General features: G+C 35.9%; 1 protein-coding gene across 2 annotated transcripts in view; it reads right to left on the reverse strand.

Annotated features, from left to right (window-relative positions):
• The window catches only part of Spr (sex peptide receptor), a 269,773-nt gene extending 260,129 nt beyond the window's left edge, over positions 1-9,644 (reverse strand). Inside the window, exon 1 of one of the 2 annotated variants that reach the window (XM_038019601.2) lies at positions 9,357-9,644. The gene's annotated coding sequence lies outside the window, so the exon portion shown is untranslated. The remainder of the gene's footprint in view (positions 1-9,356) is intronic. The other variant, XM_062675498.1, reaches the window with a different exon arrangement.
• Positions 9,645-10,602: the final 958 nt, after the last annotated feature.

Here is a 10,602-nt window from a genome sequence, read left to right on the forward strand (position 1 = left end):
CCGAATTCTGATCATGTAGGAGCCGTCGATGCCCTAGACACGTCCTTACGGATCCATCAGATCCAATAACCTTTCCATTAGACGCCTTCAGCTCTAACACTAGGAGCAGGCTTAGGGACCGGATAACCGTACTCGTCGAACTCGACAAAGAGGTCGACGTGCAACCTAACCCATGCATCAGCCCACTGAGTTTTTCGCCGTATTATCTCAGCGGGTCGCGATTCCGATCCGGTAGTAGATTCATTCGCGAAGCAATTGCTCTTGAGTTGTTAGGTCTCCTTCGGAGGCGCTCGGGCAGTTGTTAGCAAATCCCACCCCTCCTGACTGAGCCTTTGCTCGCCCACCTGCCCTGGTGAAACTGGAAAGGCCTTCTTAGGCTCTCTCTCTCTCTCTATCTCTCTTAATCGTGGAAATCGTCTAAGAACGGGCACTTGTGACTAGTGTGCAAATTTCTTAAAATAATTAGAACCTCTCTCGGGACCCGAAATTCGATACAGTCCCATTGTAACACCAGACTTGTTACGTAATACGCCCGTATTATCAGATTACGAGTATCAGAATCTAAAGTGTTGTTTAGAAACTAGTTCCTTGAACAGTGTCCTTAATAAGTTCTAAAACAAAAACAACACTAACAAAAGATTTTGCAACAAAAACTTCGAAAGCTCCTTACGTTGCCTACGGAAAGCTGTTATCTCAAGTTCCGAAAGGCCCATAACTGGCCTCGACCGGCCTGAAACGAGGCGAAAATGGCGTTAAAGTTCCGAAACTGGCCTCAACTTCGACATTTAGAACTATGACCCTTGTCCTAAAGGTAGTAGATGAAGAATGTTTATCATTCTCGATTTAAAACATTCCGTTGACCTGCAACATGAATATCAAATCGTATTTGAAGTCATGCATGTGTGGCGAATTATAAGTCTACATACTGTTACGCCGATAAGAGTAACGCCATCTATCGCCGAAAAGCCGAACGAATATCGAAGGATCCAGTAACATCTAGAACGCTCGAGGAGTACAACGCCATCTATTGTCAGATAGCGGAAACACGCAATACTCGAAGTTTGTGGAGTATTCTCGACGATTCTAAGGATTTCGTCTCGACTATTAAAGCGTTGCAAAGGTGGCACGCAGTCAGTCAGTAATCGGAACTACTCGAAGCGAAACAGCGAACAGATCACCTGAAGCGAAGCGGCAGAAGCGAATTGCGTGTTTGTAAAAGTTCTGTGTATGTCCTATGTGATAAATACAGTTTTTAAGTTATACTCCGGTAGAATTTTTATTTATCCCGAACCCTAGCGCGTAACAATACCTACAATTGCTGGCGGAGTTCTCTGCACACATCGGTACAGTCATAAGACAGAAAGCCTTCCAAAGCTAAATATATATAACTTGTTATAACTTGTTATATATATTTAGCATAACTTGTTATATATATTTAGCTTTGGAAGGCTTTCTGTCTTATGACTGTACCGATGTGTGTTGTTTATAGTTCATATTTTAAGAATATAAATTCTTAAAATATGAACTATAAAGGTTTTATATAAGATTGGAAATTCGCGTTATTGGATAATGATTGCTTTGATTAAGTAAACTTCGTACATCGACGCATCCGAACGCGCATGTCTGAGGCAGCTTTCATCGCAGCGCTCTTTTTACTGGTAGTAAGACCTCTTGTGAGTTCGCACGGGTAGGTATCACCACCCTGCCTATTTCTGCTGTGAAGCAGTAATGCGTTTCGGTTTATAGGGCGGGGCAGCCGTTGTAACTATACTTGAGACCTTAGAACTTGTATCTCAAGGTGGGTGACGCATTTACGTTGTAGATATATATGGGCTTCGGTAACCACTTAACATCAGGTGGGCTGTGAGCTCGTCCACACATCTAAGCAATAAAAAAAAGACGTGTGGCACTCAGGGACTGCCGCGGTAAAACTATTGCAAACCATTTTTTATCAGCTTATGCAATTACAATTAGACAATAATAATTTAATATTAAAACAATAATAAGAATAAGACCACGCTATATTTATAAACATTAACAAAAGCAAAAGATTAACTGTCTCCTTCACACTTATAAGCTAGACCGCGTGAGAGAGAGATGGGCAGACTTTTCATGATGCTCATGCAGTGCGACGTCACGCCGCGCGCTTATTCACAACCACTTCACCAGCGCAACGTGTGAATGTGTTGAACGCGAGCTACATAGTAGGCGTAGTCCCCACGTAGGACACCCCGTGTCAGGTTATTTTCGTTACGGAATTTCTTGATTCAGTCGCCGCGCTCAAGGCCCGCGATAGAAACTATGCAATAGCTTAAACACTCGAACTTAGACAGCCTAGATCACTTCATTTGCCCGAATTATATTAGAAACAATGGATCTTGCGAAAGAGATTGACAGACTCATTTGTATTGCGAGAAAAGCATCTTGAAATCCCAAACTCAATCTCAAGAACAATAACATGACCATTACAAGAAAATATACCCAGAGGACTTATTCGTAATATTTTATCTTTTTGCACAACTACGAATCTGTAAGCCACATGCTGTTTTTGGGATGTGGTAAAGAGAAAGGCCAATTAACCTTACGAAATCAAACTACAGACAAACTGAAATTATCGGAGGCGTGACAGTATAACAATAAATACGATAGACGAAATTCAATATTAATTTACCCCTAAAATCCTATCCGAGGTCATCTATTTACTCATTAAATGTGAAAATATGTGATGAGAACATGTGAATTGTTTTAGTGATGTGACAGGAGAGGCCATCCAAATAGACTTGATTGGAATGTGTGAAAGAGGATATAAATAAGTGAGAAAGGTCTGAGTGCAGAGATATTAGCCCTTAATGGAAAAATAGGACACGCTCTCGCCGGATCTTCTCAGTGGGACGCGATTCCGATCCAGTAGTAGATTCAGCGAAGCACTGCTCTTGCTAGGGCTAGTGTTAGCAAATTCTCTCAGGTTGAGCCCGTGAGCTCACCTGCGCGTCCGGGCGTAGCTGTAATAGCCCCTTAGGCTTCCAGCGAATAGGTAGCGGAAAAAGGACATAATGCGCCGACTCCACTGATTTATATCTATACTAGTCTATACCAATATATAAATCTATAGTGGTTTTTACGGATGTTCCGTTTTAACTACTGAACCATGCATCCGATTGACTTGAAACTTGGTATCTATAGGAGGTATAGGAGCTAATATTTATAGGATTGTTGGACTCCCAAATAATAATGACATTAAATAATAATGTTAATTTTAAATGCCTAGCGAAGCGGTCGAGTACGCTAGTTTGTCATAAAAATAATCATCATTATTTGATCACTGACATTTCGAAAGATTAGCTGACTGAAGAGACTGACTAAGGGCGGATTCGACCAAACTTAAATTTAAACTCGAGTAACTATACGAGGAATAACCTATTCCATGATTTTAATCTCGAGTAAATTCATAGTCGTTTTTCCACGTATACTTGCGCTAGGAATAACAATACGCGAATAGCAGAGTGAATGGTGAACAAAAATAAAATCCGGCAAATAAATGTTGTTGTTCAACGGCATAGTGTAAGAGCATACAAATCGTCAACTCGATTTTGCCGTATTTTAGTGTGAAAAAGTAGCTGTTGTGTAAGATATCCAGCTGTCAAACGTATTATTTTTATTTCTTGTTTGTTTGAGGGAATTGTCAAGTTTTGTCGTGTGGTTTTATCTTTTTTCGTTTAAACGTTGCATTCAGACTATTAATAATCATTTAGTGCATTGCGTTGACTTGAAATTAAAACAGAATAAATATTTATGAAATGACAGAAATCAGATGTTGGACTGACAGACGCCATTACTTTATTCTAGGAATAGCTCCGTTATTCCGTGCGAAACGGCGGTATAGTAACAATTCCCGAATAGGCCCACTATTCTTAGAATTGTAGTTGGTAAAACGTAAAATTGATTTACTCTCGATTAACTGACGAGTTATTCTAAGAATAAGATTTACTCTTGTTTGGTCGAATCGACCCTAATACTAATAAATAATTTTGATACTTTTCATAAAAAAAATAAGTTTAATTATGTTATTAATTACATTAATTAATTATAAAAAATTTGTTAGAAATACACAATGAAAAATAATAGTATTTGACTACTCAGACTCTCCCTACGTTACAATGGCCTAATTAAGCCAAGTAACTTCAGCTTACATTTAAATCAGTCTTAACAAGTATTTTACAGACCTAAATAAGGATACTCAACGTTTTTATCGGATAAACGTCTCATACCCCAATCTACCTTTAAACCAATTTCAGCCTTACGGATTTTATGTCTAAGGCTGTAACGGCTTGGGCTTAAAATATACTTTAGACTTTATTGTCGTGTACTAAATTCGATGTTTAAGTGACAACGGAATTCTGGAATCTGTTACAGCATGTCGTAAACTCTGAACGATGTACCCGTCTAGAACATAGCGCTTTCGTGTGAATATTACATTATGTTAAAATACGTAATAATTACGTTTAATTGTGTGTTAATTTCGATATTTAGGATTTTTTGAAGTTATACTTCTTTAGGCGCGTTATGAAAAATTGATGAGAGTGAAATTTTACGATGCGCGCGCACCGTGACACAAAATTCACAGAAACGAAGTTGCCCACTAAATCGCTCATTACAATACGACCGACGTAACTTGGTGAGTCTGAATATAGCCGCAGGTGAACTTTCGCTAAAAATGCTACCCACAAAACAGAAATGGACCCTCTGTTAGTGGCGCATGTTGGCACGCACGCCGCCTCTGTTCACTGTGTATTTATATTTATAATATTGATCCAAATGCTTTGAGTTTCTACATTTAAAACACGTGTTTTAATTTTGTTTTCATTATACAAGCGCGAATTTTATATGTGCGTCTGAATTATAATCAGAAGTGGTTTAAATTGAATATTTAAATCAATACTAATTAATATTAGAAAATATTTGTGAAAAAACTGTGCTCATCAACCTTCCTAAGTGCTCCAATACAATTGAGGTTATCTATCCGTATGTATTATTTAGTAATATAAATGACAAAATTATTATTTAATACAATTCATACTAAATATTATTAAATTATTAACGTTAAATATTGATTATTAATTATTTAATATTTAAAAAAAAAGAAATAAATTTAATAAAAATAAAGTATAACTTCTTACGCGCGTACATAAGTACACGCACCCTTTTTTTATTTACTGAATTACAGAAAACCTAATCGACTGATGGTAATAGATTTGGAGCTGATTTTGATGATCGGTTTCCACTGCTCATGTCGGAACATTCGGACCGTCGATCTACCGAGCAATATGATACGCTCAGTGGAAGATCTTCCCTCCATCGTTAAGCCTTCAAAGTTTTATCATTTTTTAATACTCCCAATAAAAAAAGATTATATTAAGCAGAAAAAGTTATTTTGATCATGTCTGTCATGTTGTCTTGTTTTCCTACCCGCGTGGACTCACAATACATTTTTTTTCCTACCTATGCTAATAGTCTTGAGAGGCTATTTCAGCTTCGCCTTAACGTGTAAGTAAGCTCACGGGGCTCAAACTGGAAGTGCTGCTAACACTGGCCCTACGGATCGGAAACGCGGCCCACTGAGAAGATCCGGCGAGAAACTCAGTTGGCTGTGTCTCTGGGTTAATTTACTCGTCGAGCCCTTCGGCGCAGACAGTGAACATATTTCGCTAGGTACGTCTTAAAGACGCGGAAATCACAAAATACCAACCATTCTAAAGGGCTGTGTTCACAAACCAATTTAATATGCAAACATTCAATTACTTCGCACAGTACATGTACGTCTGCGAAGAAAAGGAATCATCGAGCTAAAGACTTTTATTTTATACCGCATATGAGTATTTCTTCCAAGGTTTTATGACATTTTATACCATTACTCGATCTCTAAAATCCACGGCATTTGATCAGTAACTACGCTTTGAACACTACAGATTCGACCCTACATCGTGAAAGTAGCTAGCTAAAAATTTTCAGCTGACTACTCATTTATCAAATATGTATCTAAATCAAAGTCTGTGTGTGTTTTAGACACGAGCGTGGTCGAATTTCGGGGCATCTTAGCCATAGGCTACGGCGATTTAAATTAATTATATAGTATTTATATGTATATTTCTTCTGTGCGTGTGTTTGTCACTAAACTCCTCCTAAACGGCTGGACAGATTTGAACGATTTTTTATGCGTTTGGGCGGCACCCTGGATGGTTTAGATTCACAAATCAGCCCGACAGATGGCGCTGCAGTCGGTATCTAGATTATTTATCTATACGACAACTAAACGGCCGGATCGACTTGAATTTTTACAGGACAACGTCTATTAGGGCCGCTAGTATATATAAAGTAATTTCCTTTTAATCACGGGAAAAAATCTTGAAGGTTTAAAACAATAGATATGGTAGGACTTATTATGGGACCGCACGGGTAAATACCACCACCCTGTATATTTCGACAGCGAAGCTATTCTCCGGTCCTGTTTGAAAACCAGACCCTACCCAAGGAATTTAAACGCAATGTCCCAATATACCTGACATATTCACGGCCCAAAATCTATATTTTATTTATTTATTGCTTAGATGGGTGGATGAGCTCACGGCCCACCATATGTTAAGTGGTTACCGATGCCCATAGACATCTACAACGCAAATGCCACCACCCATCTTGAGATATGAATTCTAAGGTCTCAGTATAGCTACAACGGCTGTCCCACCCTTCAAACCGAAACGCCTTACTGCTTCACGGCAGAAATAGGCAGATTGGTGGTATAAAAGTAAATATCTTCGGCAACCATTTCACACCAATTAAGCCATTAGCTAATCCAACTATTTACCCAATAAAACAACATGAAGATCTTATATGATAATTTAAACGTAAGCATTTTATTTATAAACTAAATTATCTATATATTAATACGTGAAGCAAAAACTTTGTACCCCTTTTTACGAAAATTGCGCGGACGGAGGAGTATGAAAATTCCCACACTTATAGAGAATATAGAGAAGGAGTGCACAATGCTAATAAAAAATAATGCATAAAATACACATTATATCAATAAAGAAAACATTACACACACTGCCATGTATTTGACACACACACATATGTATATACCTATACTCTTTGTTTATTGTCCAACTTTAGTTAATGCTAAAAGTCTGTGGTCAAATTGAAAATTGGTTAATATTGTTTATCTTTAATATTATTTGTCTATAGTGTAGTCCTGGCGAAATCTGTGATTATAGAAGTATAATTAATAGTTTTTGACAATATAACCATAACTAGTGGTCCCGCAGTAGTCGAAATTCGACTATAATTAATTGGAATTGTAAGTTTGTACACTATTATGATTGTAACTATTGTAAGTATATGATTGAACTTCTATAATCACAAATTTCGCCAAGACTACACTATAAGAAATATTAACAAAGACAAACAAGATTTAATCTCAATTTGACAACAGACGTCAAGAACAAAAGTTTGACAATAAATAGTATTCATGCGTGTGTGCGTCAAATACATGGTATGTAGTGTGTGTAATGTTTTCTTTATTGATTTAATGTATATTTAATGCACTATTTTAAAAAAAAATTAACATTGTGCACTTCATCTCTATATTCTCTATAAGTGTGGAAAATTTCATACTCCTCCGTTAGCGCAATTTTCGTAAAAAGGGATACAAAGTTTTTGCTTCACGTATTAATAACCATAATAATGTTCAAACTTATGATTTCAATTAATTATAGTTGAATTTCGACTACTGCGGGACCACTAGTATAATATTTTAATCCTTAAAAGTGCGCCTCCAGAAGAGGAGTTTAGTCATGTTCGATAAATGCTAGTGACGACAACGAAACTATTTCTATCGACTCCTAGCGCACAGACAGTCGATCCAGTGATCTTACAAGGATTACGTACATATTTACGAGAATTTGCTATCCGTGTGAATTTTGCAAGTGATGACAACGAAACTATTTCTATCGACTCCTAACGCACAGACAGTCGATCCAGTGATGTTCCAAGGATTACGTACAATTTATTATATAATATATTATATTTAATATAATTTATACAATATATTATATTTACGAGAATTTGCTATTGATGTGAAATTTGCGTTCCGTGGGCGATAGATTAAGGACAAACAACGCTGCTCTATTAACGAATATCAACTATGATCTATCAAGAAGAACCTTGAGAATACATCCTAAAGTTTTATCCTTCTGTTATACCGAAAATTTTCGACGCTTAAGATGAGGGTTCGAGAACTGTTTCTCAGAGAAATAGCAGAGTCATATAATTGATATTTATTTGTATATATATATTTATATGTATGTAACCTCTATACGATTAACCTTAAAAGAAGTTAATATGATGTAAAGATGACATAAATAGAATTTCGAATATTGAAACATAAAAACATTAGACATTTAAAAGGATTTTTGAAATATTAAAATGGTGGTGAAGCAATAGCTTTAAATGTTTTTTTGTAATGTATTATTTTATCTATATATCAAAATACAGTTTAGCTTAGTAAAACTACAGCACAAATGTTGTTTCTCTTTATAAGAACAACTCATGTACTTATTTAAGTATGAGTATTTGTTTCTATAAATATTATGTATGTTATATATATACATATGTTTAAGTACCTAATATAACCCTACATCTAATAACACTCCACCTACCAAGGTTCATCTCTGCACTCCCCTAAGGTAGACTGTCTGAGAATGCCTATGGCATTAAGTCCGCCTTTATACTGTCAAGTATATAAAGCTATTAAAAAAAATTTTACTGGTGGTAGGACCTCTTGTGAGTCCGCGCGGGTAGGTACCACCACCCTGCCTATTTCTGCCGTGAAGCAGTAATGCGTTTCGGTTTGAAGGGTGGGGCAGCCGTTGTAACTATACTGAGATCTTAGAACTTATATCTCAAGGTGGGTGGCGCATTTACGTTGTAGATGTCCATGGGCTCCAGTAACCACTTTACACCAGGTGGGCTGTGAGCTCGTCCACCCATCTAAGCAATAAATAAAAAAATTAAAAAATACAATTTTCAGATGATTCACGCGAAATGTATAACATTGATAATGACATCGCAAGCTCAACGGCCAAAGTACATATTATTTTCAGGCTTCAGATCGCTAGAGACAAATGTTTTAGATCGAGAACCGAATCCAGACACATTGGTATACTAGCCAAGGACGCTAAACAACCGTCCAACTATACAATCAAAATGTTTTTCCGAAACCAAATAATAATCGGAAAATTACGTGGAAAATTTACAAGTAATAGCAAATTTTATAAAAATAATCAATTCTATAATACACTTACCGCCTCTGCTGATCTTCAGTCAAAACAAAAAAAAAACAAATCACTCCAAACAAAAATACAAAAAAAAACACCGTAAAAAAATCAAAAAAATAACAACAAAAACACGAAAAAAGAAAAACTAATAAAGTGTGACTATTTACGATACCCGCGTACAAAAAAAGAACACAATAACTCCCAAATATTAAAACAGCACGTTTGGGAAATTCGTTTAATGATAAATTCACTCGTTTGGGAAATTCGTTCGCTCTGCACGACCGTCCGCTTCGAGGGCAAGAAGGAAACTGGCTCTATCGCCTGAAACTGTTGATTTGATGTCCCCCCCCCCTACCGTGCCTGTCGCTCCCCTGTGACGTCGCGTCGGAAAATTTCATAACACATAGATACACGCTCGACTGTTTCCTTAAAACTACACGATGAAGCTTTTCGACATTAAAGCTCCAATGCGATGCAATAAAAACTTAAAGAAATCCCAAGCATTACAGAGAACTTAGTACCGTCTTCAAAGTCATTGTGAGTTATTTTATATAACAATTCTAAGTGAGTTTTTCACAAGACTCCAATAAATAAATAATAGTTTACAAAAACTAACAAAATACGCTTTTATAGAAAATCCAACTAAAAATTAGAAAATATTTTTTTTAATAAGTAAATTTTATTTAAAAATAGCGTAGGAAAAAATATTTTTATTTTAAAAAAGCGTTGGGCACTTTTCAGGATATTATCAAAATAACCTTTCTACTCATATCTGTTCATAAAATATTTATAACTACTGATATCATGCACCCCACGGTTTTTTTTAGAATAAAATCATTTTTCTTACACTATTTTGAATTCAAATTTATTAAAATTTATTTTCTATTTTTTATTTGGAAGTTCTATTAAAGCCTTTTAAAAATTTTGTTAGTTTTTTTAAAATATTATTTATTTTTAATTTTTTAGTTGAATTTCAATTTTATCAAATTTTTTTTATTTATTTTTTTAAATATTTGATTTTCTTCGGTCCTTAATAAGTATACCAAATTTCGAGTTAATCCGAACATTTTGAAGGGGGTTAAAATCATGTTCAAAGATTCCGTTACAAACATACATACGTCTGAAGCTAATAAAAAAGCGTTTTACGAATCTCATGTACACACAGAATTAAAACCTAAAAAACCTCTAACCACAATGCAAAAAATTTGGAATATTATATTGTTTCCTAAAACTCAAAATACATTTAAAGATACATTTATTTTCTTTCGATCAC

This window comes from Bombyx mori, chromosome 24 (genome assembly GCF_030269925.1).
Source record: "Bombyx mori chromosome 24, ASM3026992v2".
Classification (NCBI taxonomy): domain Eukaryota; kingdom Metazoa; phylum Arthropoda; class Insecta; order Lepidoptera; family Bombycidae; genus Bombyx; species Bombyx mori.